Genomic DNA, 21,907 nt, shown 5'->3' with positions numbered 1-21,907 from the left:
ATAAAATATTGTCTTTAGTGGCAACAACCAACAATATCTTCAATAGTAACAAAAACTTTCTATATTTTTGACGTTGAATGACTAAATATCTGAATTGCTAAAAGACAAATCTCGTGGGCCTGGCATGGCCAAGCGCGTAAGGCGTGCGACTCGTAATCTGAGGGTCGCGGGTTCGCGACCAATAGTTGGCGGTGGGTGGTGATGGCTATCTGCCTTCCCTCTAGTCTTACACTGCTAAATTAGGGACGGCTAGCACAAAGAGCCCTCGAGTAGCTTTGTGCGAAATTCCAAAACAGACAAATCTCGTGGTTAATAGACTTCATACGCTGCTTAAAATAACTTTGTAACAGTACCTTCTAGCAGATTCCTCCGGCAAGAGAACATTGTTTGTAAAGTATTATTTATTATGCTTCATAAAATCATGTATCATTGTTACATTTTTATTTGGCTTCTCATAGAATTATTAGGTTGAGGAATAATTCGTGAGCGTTTTTAAATAATTTCATTCAAGCATTACATGCAAGACTATACAATACTTCAATGCATGAACACATTACACCCAAAACATTTATTATGATACTTTATTTCATGTAATACCTAGGTAAATAGTATGCATTGTTTTAAACGAAATTGCAAGAAATTAAATGCGAAAAGCAGATGGTGTCGAAAATGCTCGATTTTGTCCACTTGACATTCCATTTAATGAGCTGAAAATGAAAGCAAAAATTAAAGACAAATGAAAATCAAACATACCATCTATTAGAGCAAAAAATTATCTACCAAATGACATGAAATATTTTGCGAAAGCGTTTCATTTATGAATATATTTTTGTAACTTGAAAAAACGCTCACGAATTATTCCTCAACCCAATAGAAATGCGCATTTAGCGGGTAAGATAACAGTCCTCCTCGAAACTGTTTAAAAACAATAATATTCTAGAATCTTATGTAAAATATTACTGTTCGTCTTAAAATCTTTGTATCGTATTTTGGTACAAAGACAATTCGCCTTTGATTATGTAATATCTCACCAGCTTATCAGTCAACATACGTTTACCCTGCAGACTAATCTTAGCATGGGTTTCATTATGTTATGTCAATTAGCTTTTAGGCTCAAAAACTGTAAAATGAAAATAGACCCCAATACTCACACTATATATATATATATATATATATATATGCATAACTAAAACACCAATGGTCATTCAGGATAAAAATTTACGAAGAACCTATAAGAAAAACATTAAAATACCATTTTTAAACGAAACGAACAATCTAATTACTAAATACGTATGCTTTCCAAATGTATAAAAACGTAATATACATAATATATAAATACAGTATACTAAAGTGATGAAACATAACTAAAAATCAAATATGCTTTCTTTTTTTTACAGCGGTAAATTTACAACGCTAAAATCATTCGATTCCCTCGGTGGGCTCAGCAGATTGTGGCTTTTGTTATTTTCTAATTATACTTCCTATTGTTACTATAAAACTATAATTTATTTATTTCATACCTCATACTTACTTTATTGTCTTTTTTGTTTGATATAGTATCAGATTCTTTGTTTGTACTTGAATTTTGCGCAAATTTAAATGAGGGCTATCTGCGTTAGCTGCACTTAATTTAGGAGTGTAAGACTAGAGGGAAGTCAGTTTGTCATCACCACCCATCACCAGCTCTTGGGCTACTTTTTACCAACGAATAATGGGATTGACCGTCACGTTATAACGCCCATACGATTGAAAGAACGAGCATGTTTGGTGTGACGGAGATTCAAACCCGCGACCCTCAGATTACAAGTCGAACGCACTAACCACCTGGCCAAGCCATATCTAGTAATAGACTAGGAGTTATTTACATATATATATATTAGTAATATTTATACGTAGTTTTTAACTGAAGTTGAGCTTGCGTATTTTGAATGTGAATAAAGTAATCATCGTATATAGCACAATGGAACAATATATCAACTCTGAGTTTATATTTTGATAACTATTATTTTTCTGATATTTATTTTTTATTTTAAGATATTGTTAATTCTCTGAACTTCTAATTCAGAAAGATAACACGTATATATAATATAAACTTGGATTATATACATAAACCCTTGTCCCGGCATGGCCAGGTGGTTAAAGCACTCGACTCGTAATCCGAAAGTCGCAAATTCGAATCCCCGTTACACCAAACATGCTCGCCCTTTCACCCGACGGTGCGATATAATGTGACGGTCAATTCTGCTATTCGTTGGTAAACGAGTAGCCTAAGAGTTGGCGGTAGATGGTGATGAATAGCTGCCTTCAATCTAGTCTTATACTGCTAAATTAGGGACGGCTAGCACAGATAGGCATCGTGTAGCTGTGCGAGAAATTCAAGCCTAAACACTTACTTAAAATTTTTGAGAAATTTTATAAGTGCGTAACAACAATATAACACACAAATAAGATTAGCTAACACGAGTGTTTTCCCCATAAGTAATAAACATAAGTTTTGTTGATTTTATTTTACATTCATAAACCGTTTGCACGTAACAATAACATTGATTAATGAAATATATTTCAATAGTGATATGTCATGAAAACACGTATAAAGAACATAAACAAATGGACATACAAGCTAAATGCTTTATCAATAATTAATTCTTTGTGATATTACACTATAAAAGAGTTTTGAAATGAGCTACTTAGGATGTTCAAGAAACGATAATTGTAATTTTTTAACATCGATTATAGTATGAGCTATTTATTGCAAATACATAAACTAGTTTATGAAAAAAATACAACTGAAAGAGAAGATTTATTACACCGTATTTTATTTCAGATCACACAAAAGTGTTTGACTTTCAACTTTCCTTTTATTCTTAAAAATAGTTATTTATACTTGTATAACGTCACAACACCTTCTCTGGATCACTTCACCAATTACTGTTGTCTCATGTTATTTTCACTTCATGTTATTATTATTGATGACTTTGTAAAGAAAACTAGTCCTCTGCGCAGCATTTGTCTTATTTAATTCTTTTTATTAATTTAATATTTACTACCGACTTGAGAAGTCCAATCCGACAATATCAAGACAACATTCCAAAAGTGTTTGTTAACATCGACGTGGGAGTTTTAAGAAACTCCTACTGTATAAGTTTTAGACGCATTTGATCTGAGTTGACTGTATAAAACTTTTATTTGTTTGAAAACTCGAACGCCTCTCTTATCAGTTTTGGTTTTTGCAAACTCTAGTCACTATAATTCATCTGGGAAAAAAGAAATGAAAATTTCACCTTCAAGATAATACTCTGGAATTAGAAATGTTTCCAAATCCGATTACAAGTTTTGTCACTGAGAAACCTAACACATAAACGCCGTATGTCACTGTTATCAGAAATCCTAGGAGGTTTGTGCATTGATAAAAGCTCATGGAGTAAGACGTTTCATCTCTGAGCCTTAATAATTTTTTATTTTCATTTTCAAATGGATTTTAAAAATGTTATCTGATTTTTTTTTAAAGCTCTTACCTTCTTCAAAACCTTTGTCTTGGATCGCTAACATCAGGAAGCTGCAGTGCATAAGGACCAATATATGCATAACTACTAAAACTGCTAAGATCCTTCATAAGACACTGGTATAATAAAATATGGTTTCGTGAAAAGTTTTTCTGGTACATTTTATGGAATAGATATAGCAGCAAATATAACTTAGTCTCTCCTTTCTCAGAATCGAAGCATTTCATAGGTTACGAGGCATTTAAGGCCTGGCATGGCCAAGCGCGTAAAGCGTGCGACTCGTAATCCGAGGGTCGCGAGTTTGCGTCCCCGTCGCGCTAAACATGCTCGCCCTCCCAGCCGTGGGGGTGTATAATGTGACGGTCAATCCCACTATTCGTTGGTAAAAGAGTAGCCCAAGAGTTGGCGGTGGGTGGTGATGACTAGCTGCCTTCCCTCTAGTCTTACACTGCTAAATTAGGGACGGCTAGCACAGATAACCCTCGAGTAGCTTTGTGCGAAATTTCCAAACAAACAAACAAACAAACAAAAACGAGGCATTTATTGTGATCTGTTCTTTGGCAGTATTAAAGAACTAACTCTCTTGCGCTTCTGTAGAAAAAAATACACTAATTCAAACAATGGTTAATATTTTAAATATATTTTCAAATATATTATCATCGTAAAGTGTGTCTGAAAAACGATATTCATAAGATGTCTATATTTTTTTAACTTTCATGGAAAATATGTCACTTCTAATGGCCAATATTCTAATTGACTTTTACAAAAGATACATATCTCAGTTTTAGTTTTGCTTTTTATATGTTAACTTCTACAAAATAATATTATGTAAACATATAATACACGTCATATAAGCCGTTTGAAATGTTTTTTCTATAAAAAAAGGCTGTCTCTTGTGATCCACAGACCGATGTTTTGTATAACATTATATTAGAATAAGACAGGAATTTAATTATATTATAGAGAGAATTCTAGAAAATCGAGCTTCTTTTGTTTCCCTCATCCAATATATGAGTTGGTTTTTAACTGAAGACCTTTTAGTTACAACTGTGTAAATTTCAATAAATTGGTGACGATTTGAAGACATACGGCGAAGAGTTTCTCATCAACTCTCTGCAGAGTATTCACAGTTTCTAAGTTGTTGAAATCTATAATTACTCTTTTCTCACCTTTAAAATGTAAAAATTATAAGAAGATTTTGGATTCCGTTCGTGTAGAATATAGAATGTTCTATGTGTGAGACACATTAAAACTACCTCTCAAAGCTGCATATCTTATAGATTATACCAACAACTTTTCAATGTATATGACAGTATCAAGTATTTTAAACTTAAAATAATCAATAGTTCAAAACAATATATATACACGTATCATGTGGTCTTTTATTGTTATCTAAGACGGATATCTATTAGGAATAAAAGTGCTCTGTTGTAATTCAGATCACCTATTTTTAATGAGCAAAATACATCTCTAATTGTATTTCAGCAAATATTCCAAACAAGTCACCGTAAACAGGCAGCACTTTCCATATGATGTAACAAGTCTATATATTGTAACTGATAGGTTATAGTATTAACAGGTATTATATTCAGTTGAAAGAAACGGAAGTTTTGAAAAGAACGAAACCCTCTCACAACAGCATGTTTGAAGTACAAACGTTGGCTGTTAAGACTTTATCAGCATAAGACAAGTTTGATTGCACACACGTAAAACGATAGATAATTTGATGTTCAAAATGAAATTTTTCCTAAACAAATTATTGAAGTATCTTAAACTTGTAAAGATTCCCTTAAACTAATCAAATATTCACCGTCTTCCAACTGGTCATGTATATCACGCTGTCTGTGATTAATTTCACACCTAAACTGTTTCCAAGAGAAGAAAATGAGATATAGTGACGTCACATCAGCTCTAGGGTATTGCTATTTGAAATACTATTAAATTTAAAGCAAGTTAGTATTCCGTGCACGCAGCCCAGATTGATAGATAACTAAGGCAGAAGTTATTCACTTCTGCTTTCTACTGATGGATGCTGGAGGAGGGATATTCTCCCTACGTGATCCCAAGGAAGACGAAAACGTGGTCTGCATTCTTGCTGTAGCGACGGTATACACAGCTGTGGACTATTTCTATTCACTTTGGTGATGTTTGATATTCGACTCACTTTTCCAGTGTGAACTGTGCACGAAAATTAGGTTATAGGGTGGAAAACGAAATACCTAAGTTTGTGTGCGATATGTTTTTTGGGTTTTGGAACTCGAGCAGCTGTTTCCGTTAGTCTTCTTGATTAGGGGATGACGGACTACGTAATGGAAGAGCGAATCGTTTCCTGTTACAGATCTGTTGGTTTCCACTTTGACAAGCAGCAGTTTTACAGTCATAACATATAATTCTTTGTGTCTGCTTGTTAAATGGGTTATGCATTTATTCATACTAACTATGACAAGAAAGATAACACACTGATGTCAAGAACAAACACAAAAATTTGAAACTAAAAAAAGCAAAAAACAGACAAGTTATGTAACACTAAACATAAAGGATAATATCGGGCATCACAACTACTGTATTTATGTTTAAATCAGGTATTAGAGATGTAACATTGGATGCAAATAATACAGCATTTTAAATAACATACTTAACATCAATACCATAGACGTAAAAGTTGGTGTGACATTGTCTAGAAGATTCAATCCCACAGATAAAATAGATGTATGAAAGGTGAAATACTATGTATGATAGATGTAGCACTAAGTAAAGCAGATGTAACATGAGGAATAGCCAAGTGGTGACTCGCAGTCTGAGATTCACGGGTTCGAATTTCACTCCCACGTACATGCTTTCCTTTTCGGTCGTGGGATACTCATTGCACCGATATTCCTGGAAAATTGTAGTTGATTCTTATTGAAGAATGACATATATTCCTGTTGAAACCTTCCAACACATTCATCTGAGATACTGGAAGTATACAATATTGTCCTAATTTATTACTTTTCTGGACCAGTATTTCTGTGTTTTCGTCAATACTTTGAATAACATAGTTACTTCATGAGATACAATATGATTACAAAGAAATTCCTACGTTTCTCGTTTTATATATCTCCACTTAATTCAACAAGTCAACTGGAAAATTAGAAGCATACTCTCCCACATATGAACACATATCTTCTGTAGTAATGTAAACTTTTCTAATATATCAAAACTGATTTTTTAATATTGTAAAACAAAAAATTGTTCGAAAAACGATATCTATAGAGAATAACGAAACGTTTGTAAACTAAGTTTATAAAATGCAGCATGTTACTCAATTAGTCGGCCATACATTGGTGGATTTCCAGCAATAAAATCTGGAGTTCGATCCTTTGCAATGAACAGAACCCAGATAGTCCATTTTTTGTTCCCCAGTGGCACAGCGGTGTATCTTCGGACTCACAATGCTAGAAACTAGATTTCCATACCAGTGATGGGCAGACACAGATAGCCCATAGTGTAGCTTTGTTCTTAATTCTAAACAAATAAACAATAGTACATTGTTTAGCTCTGTGATAAAAAAAAAAAAAGAACATACACCTCACCCGTATTCCACGAGGCAATGTGTGTGTGTATTGATGATTATATAAGTTGGCAATATTTCTTCCATTTCTTGAAGGAGGAAAGATTCAACTCCTAATCAATATAGCAAAAGACTCACAACAAATCATACCACGTCATCAATACTTTTGCCAGTGCTTGCTTCAAGTGAGAAATTACGCGTTGTATCAAGACAGCTGTCAAAATAAATGACCTGATGGCTAGCTCAAGCGCCAGAACTCTCAATGTAAGCCTACAAAAAATTAGATAATTGGCATAATGGCTTCGTTACTTACGAATTAACGGTGATACAGGGAGAACCGTCATCCATTTTGTAATTAGGGAAGAACCCAAGCATCACTACGTAACTTTGACTTAAAATACCTGGATGCAGTAATAAGTAATGACTTCATGGGTTAGAAAGCAGAGCTTCGAAATATCCTTTCAAAACTCTTAGTTCTGAAAAACAGATAAACAGTTTTTAACTTGAACAACAATAAATGTTACATTCAGATTCTGCTTCAGAAGTGAAATAAGTTGTTTTACATATTCTAGATTTGTGTGGGTTTTTTGTTTTAGTTTCCTAGTAATGTTTCCGCTACAAGTTTTCTTTGCAGAATATGTTCAATAACCCATAAGATAACCACACTTGTCGTTTCGTCTATGTATAGAGTTATTATCGTCTGTGAAATTTCCCACAAGGCTACTCGAGGGTTATATGCGTTAACCATGCTTAATTTTGAAGTGATAGACTAAAAAAGAAGGCTGCTAGTCAACACCACCCACTGTCAGTTGATCCAACTACTGAGCCTCGCTTGGTCCCATGTGTATCCAACTACTGACCCTCGCTTGGTCCCATGTATTAGAAATTAGTATAATGTAAATGATTTACTCAAAGATAAAATAATTGTTAAACGTTGTTGTGGGAATTTTTTATCCAATTGATAAAAAGTACACGGAATAACGATTTTCTAAGTGACATTTTAAAAGAGTTATAGCAACAAACTATGTTTTTATAATATTAGAAAACGTTTGTTCACAACACAGTGCTAATGCTGTTTGAGTTAGAAAATGTTTTTTTTTCGTACCTTGTTGTTAACACTACTTAAGTTACCTTCAATCGAATTTTCCTCAGATGCATAAACTTCCTAAATATGCTCGGTAGACTCAGCAAACAGCAAGATGTGCCTTTGCTATAAGAAAACCCACCCACCCACTAAATATACTAATATGTTTAACTCAATGAAACATGGTTTGCTGTTGTATTTTCATAGTGCAAGGCTACACAGTGGTTATCCCGAACTTTGTCTACCGAGTTGAATTAAACCCCGAATTTTTGGATTTGTAACTCCGTAAAATTACTACTGAGCTGTCGGGTAAAAGTAAAAATATTTAATTTGAAGTTAGCATTGTTCAATTATTTATTTATATTCTGAAGAAGGCAAGTCTCTTACTGTCTCTCCACTAGAGTAACTGTGCTATGTATAATAGTAGACTGCTATTGTTAAAGAAACTAATAAATACCATCTGAAAATACGAGTAAACACAGTAACTTAACTAAGACTAATATAAACGAACACATTGAATAGATATCAGGTCAAGATAACATGTGAGGATAAAACAAAATAAATAGCTTTTCATAAGAACCAATTATTACATAACACTATTTTCTTACAAAAATGGAATACATATAGAGTAATTGTTAGTGCTCTTTACATTACAAAAACGCCACCTTAGGATATCTGTAATTATCACGTGGATTAAAAAATCTCTGATTTAGGTGTTGTAAACACCTAAACGTACTGCTAACACACACAAATGAGACGATGATAAATAAAGTTTCGCAGTCCAGTGCATCATGTCTTAAAAATGTATGTCATAGAAAGGAAATTCTGGATAGGGTTGTATTGTCATGCTGATGCAAATACCACAGTTACCACATGTGACCACTAGAAGTACCACTGTGGTTTCTTTTCTTTTCTGTTTTGTATATTTCTTACAAGTATATATGAGTCTTCAATCACAGTGCAGCTCATTCAACCAACATGAAACTGACAACTGTGAAGAGATGTGAACTAATAAAATTTTATGACACCAAAGGATCCATTGCTTAGGCAGCTCTCAGGCAATACCACAGAGTGCAAAATATTCGCATAGAGCATGTTTCACTGTTGCCTGGCGCATGTTTATGACATAAATTGAAGAGACGGGTTGCACTTTTGACAAGCGACAGACAGGCGAATCACCTACTGAAAGTCTCGCAGAGGTCAACCGTGCTGTAGCAACACAAGCCAGTACACATGCAAATGAGTAAAGCACTGTACGTTACATAGACCAGCGTCTGGATTTGCCAGTTTAAACTATTCATAACACTCCGGCTCTTCGGTCAAATTTGTTTCTCTTCAAGCTGTATTATGTCCAAGCATTTGAGCAGTCAGGTTAAAACCGATGTGTTTTATTTCCTAGCAAGAGTAGAAGTTGTTGGCCAATGACATGTCGATATCTCCTGGTTTGCTGAAGCACATAACATCATACTTGGGAGAATAAACAGATGTAATTGTATTATTTGTCAGAAAACTAGTCCATACAAAGCATTTCCAACATAAATCCATTATGCTAAAGTGGGAGTGTAGTGTGGTTTCACAGTTAGTTTTGTTAACTGACCTCTTGGAAGAACTATCAGCACATGGACTACAAACAATTTTACAGTTTTCATGCAGAATAGTGCTCCTCTACAAAATGGTGACCAGATGAAACACGCCTGGTGGCAACAAGTTCAGTACCTAATCATTTCGTACTACTCTCCTTGTGAATGACCGTTTCGTCCCCAGGACCTACCACCCTCTGTTTTAAGTCTTTGGGATACCTGAAATCATATGTGTACTACAGAAAGGCTCTTGTAATTCCAGACTTCAAGAATACAATGGGACTGAAGGTGACCCGTATGCTAGATGACAAGCGTGGCTGTTGCTATAATTTACGTTGTCATACGGAAGCAGAGCATATTCGACGCTGGAGGAGCTCATCTTGAACAATTGCTGTGATTGACCCTACGTCAGGTAGTAGTGGTGCACTTGATGACAACTGTTGCATTTGCATCCGTATTATATCTTTAACAACTCTGTGCTTCATCATTCATGAGTAAATACGCTCTGAATTGCGAAACTTTGTTATAACTATTACTCTGTACTTATCAGTGACTGTTGTACCTGAATAAAGTTTGAATTTTGAAACACATGACAATGAATAAATTTCCACTTTTTTGATCCAATGTATCAATGAAGTATCTTTATCAGAATGTATTTGAAATTCTATTCCTGACGTCAACAAGAAATACCTCAGTACATGTCATTGAAGTAAGTATAATACCTAGTATCATATTTAACTTCGCATACGACCACGTATATTGTACAGACAAATACAGCAGTTTATCATCTTAGCGATTTAATTAACTTCCTTTTTTTGGAGCCCTAAGTAAGCTTTCGTAATCTACAGCAAAGTACATAAAATACAGACTGTGTTCTAAAGCAAAGTACATAAAATACAGGCTTTGTTCTCTTATAGACATTTTAATGATTTTATTTTTCACTGTTTATAATGAGAATGAATTATATTAAATACATGTTCACATGAACCCGTGCATACAACACTGAATGCTCAAAGTATAACTTTCTTTTTTTGTTGTTTTTGTGTGTGTCTTAAAACAACTTTAATCTAAAGTAAACATTTTCAGCTTTTACGGCTACAAAGTAGATACATCGGGAATTTCAATTTATTATTTTATAGTAATAAAGAAATATAAACACCTGAATATACAGTAAAAGAAATGCGGCTCAAATTCACTGGTTTCGTATAATGTGCGATTTCTTTAGGCTGACTGGTTTAAAATAAGACATTCCTTCTCGGAGGGGCCGTTTAACCTCACACCTGTGACGTATGTTTCCACCATAGGTTTAAACAGAAAGGCACATCATTGTCCCGTATTCTTTTACACCATTGTTCTAGATAAGGTGCGTCTTACATGAGCGTAGGGCTTTATTGATTGCTGTCGGGAGCACTAAGATGATGATACAATTATTATAAATTGGACGGAGGTCAATTCACCCCATCGCAGGTGTTCGTTTTTCCGTCCTTATGTGTAAAACAGCCACAAACTGCAAGAAGCGCATTTTTTAAAGATTTAAAAAATATATCTTTTCCCAGTCTTTGTTTTCATTAGAAATCCCATTAATAAAAAAAGCAGAGTCCATTTTAAAACGTTTTGCATTTTTAATGAAGGCTCGGCATGGCCAAGCGTGTTAAGGCGTGCAACTCGTAATCTGAGGGTCGTGGGTTCGCATCCCCGTCACACCAAACATGCTCGCCCTTTCAGCCGTTGGGGCGTTATAATGTAATGGTCAATCCCACTATTCGTTGGTAAAAGAGTAGCCCAAGAGTTGGCGGTGGGTGGTGATGACTAGCTGCCTTTCCTCTAGTCTTACACTGCTAAATTAGGGACGGCTAGCACAGATAACCCTCGAGTAGCTTTGTGCGAAATTCAAAAAAACATTTTAATGACACTTGTCTTAACCGGTAAAAACTGCTTCAAAAGTACAACATGTTGTTTTATTCCGTTTTTCTCTATGGAAACAGCAAACAATAAACAATTGAAAATGTCAAAAATCTAGTGCATGCGCAATGTTTATTGTTCAAGAGGAAACTAAAAGGAACGAAAAAGAGATAAATAAATAGGGTTTATTTCCAATCGAAAGATTTAGCTCGAGTCTAAAAATCTTCGCCATATTTTATAGTAATCCGTTTCAAACTACATGAATTCTCTTTAGCCTAATATTTAATACTATTCAGATATTAAACATATAATTTTACCTAGCTGACCGACATAAATATTTTCAATTAATATTAACCGTAAAATCAGTCTGTTTGTACAAGTCCGATTAACGCTTAATGGACTTTCGAATAAACCAAGAATGAAAGTTACCATACTAAATATTAGAACAATTGCAAGATAAATGAAATTATATTCATTGTGTTGAATTGACGCCACTTAGTCTCATCAGAGTTGTAAGAAACGTACGAATGGAGAGTTTGTTGAAAACAACGACTGAGCGCCGTTACAGAAACTTAACTTTTTGACAAAGATTACATTAATCATGAAGCTGCCCGAACTTCGCTTTACTGTAATTATTCTGAGCGGGAAAATTAGCGGTTTTGAGGGAATATTGCCAGAAGAGAGTAATGAGATATCTCATTCCCATGACAAACGGAAAAACATTCTATAATTATTAACACGTGCTAAACTTATCAACACAAGAGGGCTTGTTTTCTAATTATAATCCTAGCTCGTACAGACACATGACTCACTCCACTCACAATCCAATGTGTATTTGAGCAACTCGCACATATACATTTCTCTTTTCCCATTTTACGGAAATATTAATTTTAGGCATATAATAATGGTCTCGTATATCACGTAGTGAAGTAATGACCTCCCCACCTCTCAACGTAATTAGGTAACGTAGGAGGCTGACCACTCTCCCTTTTTCGTCTTCCACGATTAGAGAGAATGGAAAGTTGCATCCCATAAAATCGATAGTCCACAATCTCTGCATGTTACAGAAGGCTACCAGCATCACAGATCACAACTATTTCGTCATGGTGCGATTCACTAGGGTTTCAAAACATATATTGTTATCCTTAACGTTACTACTATTATCAGGTTTTCTTTCCTCGTTACTGCGATTCTCAGTTACGCAATCGTATTTCCGTGTATTTGTTTACTTTTGATGTAATTATAAGGATATTTTGTTAGTTTATTTGTAATTAAGCACGAAGCTACACAATGGGTTATCTGTGCTTTGCCCACCATTCATATCGAAACCCGGTTCTAGCGTTATAACGCCGCATACATACATCTGTGCCACTGAGGGCTATAAGGATACTCAAAATAAATGGGATCGGCTATTTTGAAATATATTATATTTACTGATTTACTTAATTGTTTGGTGTTTCCACAAAAGATACATCTGTTAACTTATGGAAGATATTCCTTCTATTAAGAATTTCTTATTAAGATTCTCCTACAAATTTAAACGAAAGACATTCATAACATTTCATCCAAAATTATATTTTGAATTTCCTTTCTAAATGTATTTTCTAATTACATCAACGATTATTCATTTAGAATAAATCAATTTAGTTGTATTAATGTCTTCTAAAGGTATTTTCTATTTATCAAGAAATTGGTTTAAGAAAATTAAAGCGTGATCTAAAGTATCTTCGACCATTGAAGATATCTAAACACAAGGACGTAACAATTTTTGCGTTTTTTCTCCCAAGTGACAGAAGCAGTGGATGATAAACGCCACTAACAACATCGATTAGTGTGTATTCATTTCTTATTACATTTCTTCTCCTCGATTTTAGAAATTCAACACGTAACTTTAATGACTTTATCTGAAACATTTTAAATAAATCTCAGTAAACTGGGAGAATAAGAAAACATCGCTGTAGACCCTGGAACGAGTTAAAAGGAAAATCGTGTTAAACTAAATTAGAGGAAAAAAGGTGGAGAATATTTAGGTTAACTATAATTCTTCACTGAAAGAAAAGCAAAATCTCTCGAACAAAATAAAAATCTCTATTAAAACAAAAGGAAAACACCTTTCACCAACTTTTTCAATGCAGTTTTTCACCATTATCATGACAGTTTAATAAAGATTTAAAAACTTTCCAAGACAGATTACAAAATTTAGAGATATTTTCACATCTAGAAACAGATTAGAAAGATTTGACATTGGTAACAAGATCGATTTCTTAACGACTTAAAAACACAAATAAGTTTATGAAGACGAAGGAGGCGACCTCTTGTGTATATTAAAGCTATCTTCTGAAAAAAATTAAATATCACGCAGGATGATAAACCAGCTTCGAATGTATTTTAAAAAACATAAAATGTAGTATAAATAATATTATAAATACGCACGCAAGTAAAAGAATCACTGAATTTAAAACTGAATAACAAAGAATATTAGTATTATGTAAGTAAGTAATACTTAAAATATAATAACATATCCTTTGATTACCCAATAGATGAGCTATGTTCAAGTTCGGTCAGTTCCGTGCAAATGCCATAACATTCTAGATGTTACTATTATTAACACGTCATTTTGTTACAATATTTTCTGTAATATATATTGACTCAAAGATTATAAATTTATTTCCTGACTTCTATTTCGAGATAAATTACTTTCTCCAACCTTTTTGTCCTTGGGTTTATGGACATGGCGTAGTAATTCCATTACAGTATCTTTTTTGCATCTTAAAATATAATACAAGCAATTTTATAGTAAGTGGAAAGTGTGCAAAAACTACATATCCCAGAAGCTCAGATATGGAAAGATAACAATAAGTGTTTAAAACAACAGAAAAACATAAGAATATTTCTGTATGAAATCCGATTTGTCAATTTCTATATGGTTGTATATGTGTAATAAACATAAGTCATAAGTATGTTTGCTTCTTCAGAGCTTTTAACAAGCAATGCAACTAAATTTGTAAGTATGTATGTTATACTTGATGCATTAGGAATTCAAAGAATTTTTATAGAAGTAAAATATTTTTAAAATGTCACATTGTAACGACCTGTTTACCTGTTTGTCTATAATTGGTACTGAATATACTAGTTCGTGTTTGTAAAATATATATTGTAAGGTACAGACTAACTGTCCTAAACAGATACTGACTGTGTTTGTAAAATATATACTACAAGTTGCAGACTGTCTTCAACAAATACTGATTATGTGTTTGCAAAATTGATATTATAAGTTAATTGTTATGAACATTAGCTAGTCACTGACAAGAACAAAAAAAAGAAGAATAGACATTGTTTGATTATTTTGTAAAACTAACGATTCTCACGAGTCAGCATCATACCAGTCACACATTTGAACTGAATCAAGACAGAGAACTGTTTAGAATGAGAATCACCAATTTCTGGTATCACAACAGTCTTGAAGAAGAATCATTTATAAAACCCATTAATGAAATGTTATTATTTGTTCCGCCTGCAATTGTTAGGTACTATAGTTATTACCCACGAAAACTAAAGGCAGTTCTTTTCTTCACTTTCCACAAATGTGATAAACTGTTTGAAAAAGCCAACTTAATTGAGTCATGTCGCACCAGGGGGAGCTGTAGAAACCCATATAAACTCGAAATGAAAATAGATTAAGTCCATTAGAAGCCTGTGCTTTCATCGATTGGAAAGCGTAGTTGGTTCTTTAATTTTGTTTCAAAGAAAGGGGAACATTTGGGAAAACGGATGTTTCATCTGCCCGAGTTAACGTCTTAGACAACACTCAGACTCGTCCACTTCCTTAGCTGCATTCACTCGGTCATATATTATCATTAACAGAATGAGGCGGAGAGAAAAAAAAACGTCTGTACTTAGACGAAACATTGGTCTCATTGTGAGACTTTAATCACTCTTTCACTGAACTTGAATGTTTGGAAGACTAAGTTTATCATAACAGTTTGTAATTTACTACGCAGCATGTTAAAGAAAGCGGTGAGGTTAAATTAAAGAAATTTTTTGAAAGACAAAATATGGGTTTCCTCATTTATCGTATAGTGCTGAACATTTTTAAGGCAGTCTAATCAACTTTTCCCTTAAACTCCCATTACCACAATTTATCATGGTAATTTTACAGTTACCTGTGACATCATATGAAGTGATTTATTTCCCGTTCTATCGATAAAACTAATGTTGATAATATCAGATAAACTAAATAATACATATTAATCACTGAATATTTGTGCAAGGCAATTTCAATAGAAAACTTCTCTAGAGGGTCAGTGGTATAGTTACGGAATTACAGGGCTAAAATATGAGGTTCAATTCCCAGCCGTAGATACAACGCGGATATCCTATTCTGTAGCTTTGCGAGACAAATCATACACTACCTAAAAAAATAATTATAAATATATTAAATCGAAATAATTATGTTAAAACATTGATATTATGACGCATATGATAATGGTTTAATAAATCACAAAATCGTGAAGAAGAAACTAAACATTTTATTACACATATATCACAGAATAATATTAAATCATTTGTAGTGGTAATAATATGGTATCTCCAAGAATAAGTAGTTTTTCTGCATTTGATACTTTTGTGTATTAACAGTCGAAACATTTTCCTCCTGTGGGACAGTGGTACGTTTTCGGATTTCACAATGTTACAATAAGTTGTTCGCGGTCTGGCATGGCCAGATGGTTAAGGCACTCGACTCGTAATCTGAGGGTCGTGGTTTCCAATCCCCGTCACACAAAACATGCTCGCCCTTTCAGCCGTGGGAGCGTTATAAAATTACAGTCAATCCCACTATTAGTTGGTAAAAGAGTAGCCCAAGAGATGGCGGTGAGTGGTGGTGGCTAGCTGCCTTCCTTCTAGCCTTACACTGCTAAATTAGGGACGGCTATTGCAGATAGCCCTTATGTAGCTTTGCGCGAAATTCAAAACAAACTAAACAAAACCATGTGTTCGCTTCACCTCAATGGATTCAACAGATAGTCCCATGTGGCTTTGCTATAAGAAAACACTCACAAAGTAACTTTAGTATCTTTCGGGTTGTTTTAGAGATGATTTAAGGTACGTTTGTATAACTTTGGTTATTTAGTGTCTTTATGATAAATTCATCACGACAGTATTAAATACTAACTGGAGTACCCGTCACCTGGACGGAATTTATGTAAATACATGGTTATTGAAAAACTAGCAAAGTTACTTCCCTTATAATAAATTATAAAAAAAAACGCTCATAAAAACTTAAAATGTTCATGTATCACCGCATAGACCAAACAAACCTTTATCTCCAATTTGGTAAAGATCCATCTGCAGGAGGAGAAAATCGAACCCCTGATTTTAGCGTTGTAAATCCGTAGACTTACCGCTGTACTAGCGAAAGGCGGAGGAGAAAAGAGGAGTAAATAAAGGTAAAAAACACCATAAAACCGCAAAACACAAAATGCTAAACTGAAAGTAAATATGTATCTGTCCATGGACCCAATAAAGCTCCATGCCAATTTTGGTAAATATTCATCTACAACTTGCAAAATAATTATATGGACACACAACAGACAGTACTATTAATTTATAGAAATTATCTTAGACAATGTCTCGTTATATTTTGAGTGTCATTATTTAAATAATATACATATACAAACTCCCTTGTGGTGAGCTAGTGGGCTTACAACACCTGCACTCAGCCCAGGGCTGGGAGCCCATTATGTTGCCTCGTGTTTAAACACAGTACATAATAAGTAAATCATTACAACAAAAATAAACACGTCAGACAAAATTCCATGATCTTTTATTTATTATTCGAAATCCTGTCGTATAAAACTGTGCTACTACACGATCATATCAGACGAACTTAGATGTATAGTTCGGGGGTGTTCCAATTGTTAGCAATGCCAGATGGTGAATTAGAAAGATCTTACATTACCTCCTTTTGACGTAAAATCAAACTCCGCATTTTAAAGTCAATACTTAAAGAGTAATAGTGAAATATCACCATTTGATTAGAATAACCCAATATGTAATAATTTAGGAAATACTTGCGAAAACAGACTTTGTATAGTTTTACAGGAGTAACGGAAACAAACATCCAGAATTATATAAAACAATTGTGTCAAACGTATTGCTTATATTTAGAGTATTAACTGCATTATTTGAGACAAACAAATCCTGTCCTGTTTTATGAGTACAAGAATAAAAAAATAAATAAAAGCTTATAAATACAACCAGAGATCGATATACACATAAACTAACTAGTTAGAGTAATATAAAGAGTTAATGTTACAAAATGTATTGAAACAAGAGAAAAACGAAACTACAAAAACTGAGGCACTTGAAATTAACAAAATAGATAATATATATTCTTGCATTGACTTAGATTAACATAATTACAGTGATTTTCCAAGTTGGGCGCGCGTATGGTTGATTCGATTTCATTTCTCATCAAGATTTTTATCAACCTATCCAAATATCTCATTATATTCTCAAAGATTGTTTGTTTGTTTTTGAATTTCGCACAAAGCTACTCGAGGGCTATCTGTGCTAGCCGTTCCTAATTTAGCAGTGTAAGACTAGAGGGAAGGCAGCTAGTCATCACCACCCACCGCCAACTCTTGGGCTACTCTTTTACCAACGAATAGTGGAATTGACCGTCACATTATTCTCAAAGAAGAGCATCGTCTGCTATCTATGTATGTATACTAGTATCCTTTTCGGTACAATAAAGTAATCATTGAGACCTCAGACGGAAGGGTTCTACAAAAGGATTAGTTAGAGCGGTAAGGTCCATTATTTTTTATGTACACTTACTTGGAAAAGTCACTTACCTACTTTGAAAATTTGATGAAATAGCAAGTTTTGATTCTCTCCATAAAAAGTATATAGAGTTTTAAGCGGCTTTATAGGTGGAATAAGCTTCAATTTTGCTTCGCCAATAGTGTAAAGTGTTCACTGTTAATATTAAAACATTTTAAAGATGGTTTTAAATGAACGAGTTTTATGGCCGTCATTTTGTTTCATCACAATTCCCATTATATAAATAGTTAGTTATCTCACTAGTATTATCTGAGCTTATATCAAATAAACTTGTTATCTTCCATGCATCACTCCAAATTATGTCAGAAAATTTATTTTGTTCTACGTGCTATTCCAAATTTTATTAGAGAATACGTTATATTTTGTGTATTATTCCAAATTATGTCAAACAAACTTATCTTTCGTATATTATTCGAAATTATGTCAGAGAAACTTATTGTTTTGTTTGTTTGTTTTTGAATTTCGCGCTATCTGTGCTAGCCGTTCCTAATTTAGCAGTGTAAGACTAGAGGAAAGGCAACTAGTCATCACCACTCACCGCCAATTCTTGGGCTACTCTTTTACCAACGAATAGTGGGATTGACCGTCATATTATAACGCCCCCACGGTTGAAAGGGCGAGCATGTTTGTTGTGATTGGGATGCGAACCCACGATCCTCAGATTACGAGTCGCACGCCTTAACCCAACTGGCCATGCCGGGGGAGAAACTTATTATCTTCTGTATATTCCTCTGCGTTGTGTCGGACAAACATGTTATTTTCCGTATATTATTCCAAATTATGTCAAAAAATGTATCTTCCGTGTATTATTCCAAATTTTGTGAGTTTGTTTGAAATTAAGCACCAAACCACACAATGGTTACCTCTGTTCTGCCCACCACGGGTTTGAAACATCATTGTTAACGTTGTAATTCCACAGAAATAACGCTGGGCTACTGGGAAGGAGTGAAATTATGTCACGTAAACTTCTTCCATGCATGATTCCAAATTATGTCAAACAAATTTGTGTAATCTTTTAAAGCTTGTCCGATTTTTCCATCAAACAACAAAATGTACAGCGGTATGAAACTTACACACTCATCTCTTGTACTGTTGAAGTGGCGCACTGATCAAAACGTCACCATATAGTGACTTTAATTACAATTCTAATAGAAAACAAAAACAGCAATGCCATACTAAATGATATTACTTACCGAATGTTATTTCTTAAACAAAATTCGTCCGAAATATTTTATCTTACAAATATTATTGGAATCCATGTAATATAAACAACCATAACATCACGATCATTTTTTTGAAATTATGGTTCAGAAATTATTTAGTGGTTAACTGATCAGAAGGCAAAGGTTCATACACTGATGTCGTTGAATATGCTTTTTACGTTTATCTCCAGATGCGTTATAAGAGTAGCATTCAGTCCACTAGTAAGGTTTAAAGCCGGAAAATATTCTTGAGTGCTGGTGATTGGCTGCTTTCCCTGTTATCGGTAGATCTTAAAATTAAGGACGGTTTTATTTTATTTCTAGGGTTGAAAATGCTGGTATGTTTAGAAAAGCCACGCTTGGAAAAGCCTTTCTTTTGATTTTGTATGATTGTATCTTCATTCTCTGAAATCTTTATTGATACAATATTTTTACAGATTCCATTGAATTGATATCAAAATCATTTATTCTATATTTTATGTATTTACTGTATTGAAGTTTTCCTGGAAGTCTACAATCCACATTTTTCCGTCTTTGTATGATTTTGTTTTCTTATAGTGCTGTTGAAATAACCATCTAAATAGTTTTATCGTGTTTTGTGTGATTGATGAATTCTTCAAATATGTTTTTATTGTTTTAATGTTACTTACAATGCAGTATTCATTTTTTGTGTCTCAAAAGTAAGGTCACAGGTTCCTAACGTATCGTTTATCTATAACAATACATTTTGGGTTTTTCTTTTAGTTTTATAAATAACAACAACTAGTTTTTATCAATAATACCTTGATATTCTAACAGACGTGTAATATATATTAATACGAAGAGTTTTCAATTCACCATGTTTGGAATGACTATGCACACTGTATTCATTTCAAACAGTTTGTATGAAAAACAAATCACGTCAAAAAGGAAACTTAAAGAAGAAAACCACATTTTACGAAACATAGTTAATTAAAAAGCGTCTCTCTAACTAAAATAGTTACCCCTCAGTGATACAGTGGACTTATACTGCAAGAAACCGGATTTCGATACCCGTGGTGGTCAGAGCACAGATAGCACTTTGTGTAGCTAAATTGTTTACTTACAAACATTACCAGTAACAAAGTATTAACATAGGTATTTCTCAACCAGAGACTGATCGCTAAAACCTCTGAGTCTTTTCAGAGTCTTGGACAAACAGAGAGGAGAAACAAAATAATTTTCAAAACTGGAAATACGTTTTTTACGAATTTCGTAATTACTGTAGAAACCTCAATAAAATACACTACAGAATATTTTGGTATTTTGAAACTAAATGGGCGAAACTACCAGGCTAGAGATTTCTAGGATCCAGATATAGCTGTTCTTAGGTTAGAACAATTAATCAGAAGGGAGGTAACTAGTTACCAACATTCAGCGTCTACACGGCTGCTTTTTAACCGAATATTAGGACTGATTATCGTTTCTGAAACGTACACAAAGCTTAAAACATATTTATCGGATTCGAGCCTTTGATCTTCTGACCGCAGCTCGGTATGCTAAACTTCGGGCCACACCCGATTCATACTATATCGTGAGAACTATATAAGTAATCACAAAATAGTGTTTTCTGTTAAGGAATAACTATCACGTAAACTTACTTGAGCATTTATTCCAGGCAAATTATTAGAATTAGGGGTCCTTCACTGTACACTGTACCTTTTTATACTTGAATCCACAATCGAGACGTTTACGCTTTTGTTCACCTTCATTAAATATTAAACTATACAAAGTCATTTTCAAAAGGGATGATGAAAATCATTAGGCAGACAATGGACTATATAATGTCTAGAGTCAGTTGTTAACGGCATTTAGTTATGATTTGAAGCAGCCTTTGCACGATAGCCTCATGCACGAGTGCGTGCTGTTATTCAACATTCACTGAACTTTCATGTGGTACCGCAAGCTTTTACTGTCCTCTCTAAATACGTTTACATGTTTATCCTTTGATCATGTAAACAGCACAGAAAACAGCTTGCCAGTGAGCGGAAGTAACAGAGAAATCCTTTTCAGATACATTTTTTTATCTTTAGATTTTAATTAATAATGTATTGATACTAGCTGCACAAACCTTTAATCCTGAAAAATCTTAAAACACGTACAATGTTTTCTTAAATAGTAGGTCAAATAAATCGATGTATATTTATGTATATCTTTATATGTTCTCAATTTCCAGATGTGAGAAGAATATATATATATATATATATGTTTGTTTTTGAATT

Source organism: Tachypleus tridentatus, chromosome 1, assembly GCF_004210375.1.
Source record: "Tachypleus tridentatus isolate NWPU-2018 chromosome 1, ASM421037v1, whole genome shotgun sequence".
Taxonomy (NCBI): Eukaryota; Metazoa; Arthropoda; class Merostomata; order Xiphosura; family Limulidae; genus Tachypleus; species Tachypleus tridentatus.
The sequence above is the reverse complement of the archived record's forward strand: the minus strand, read 5'-3'. Positions refer to the sequence as shown.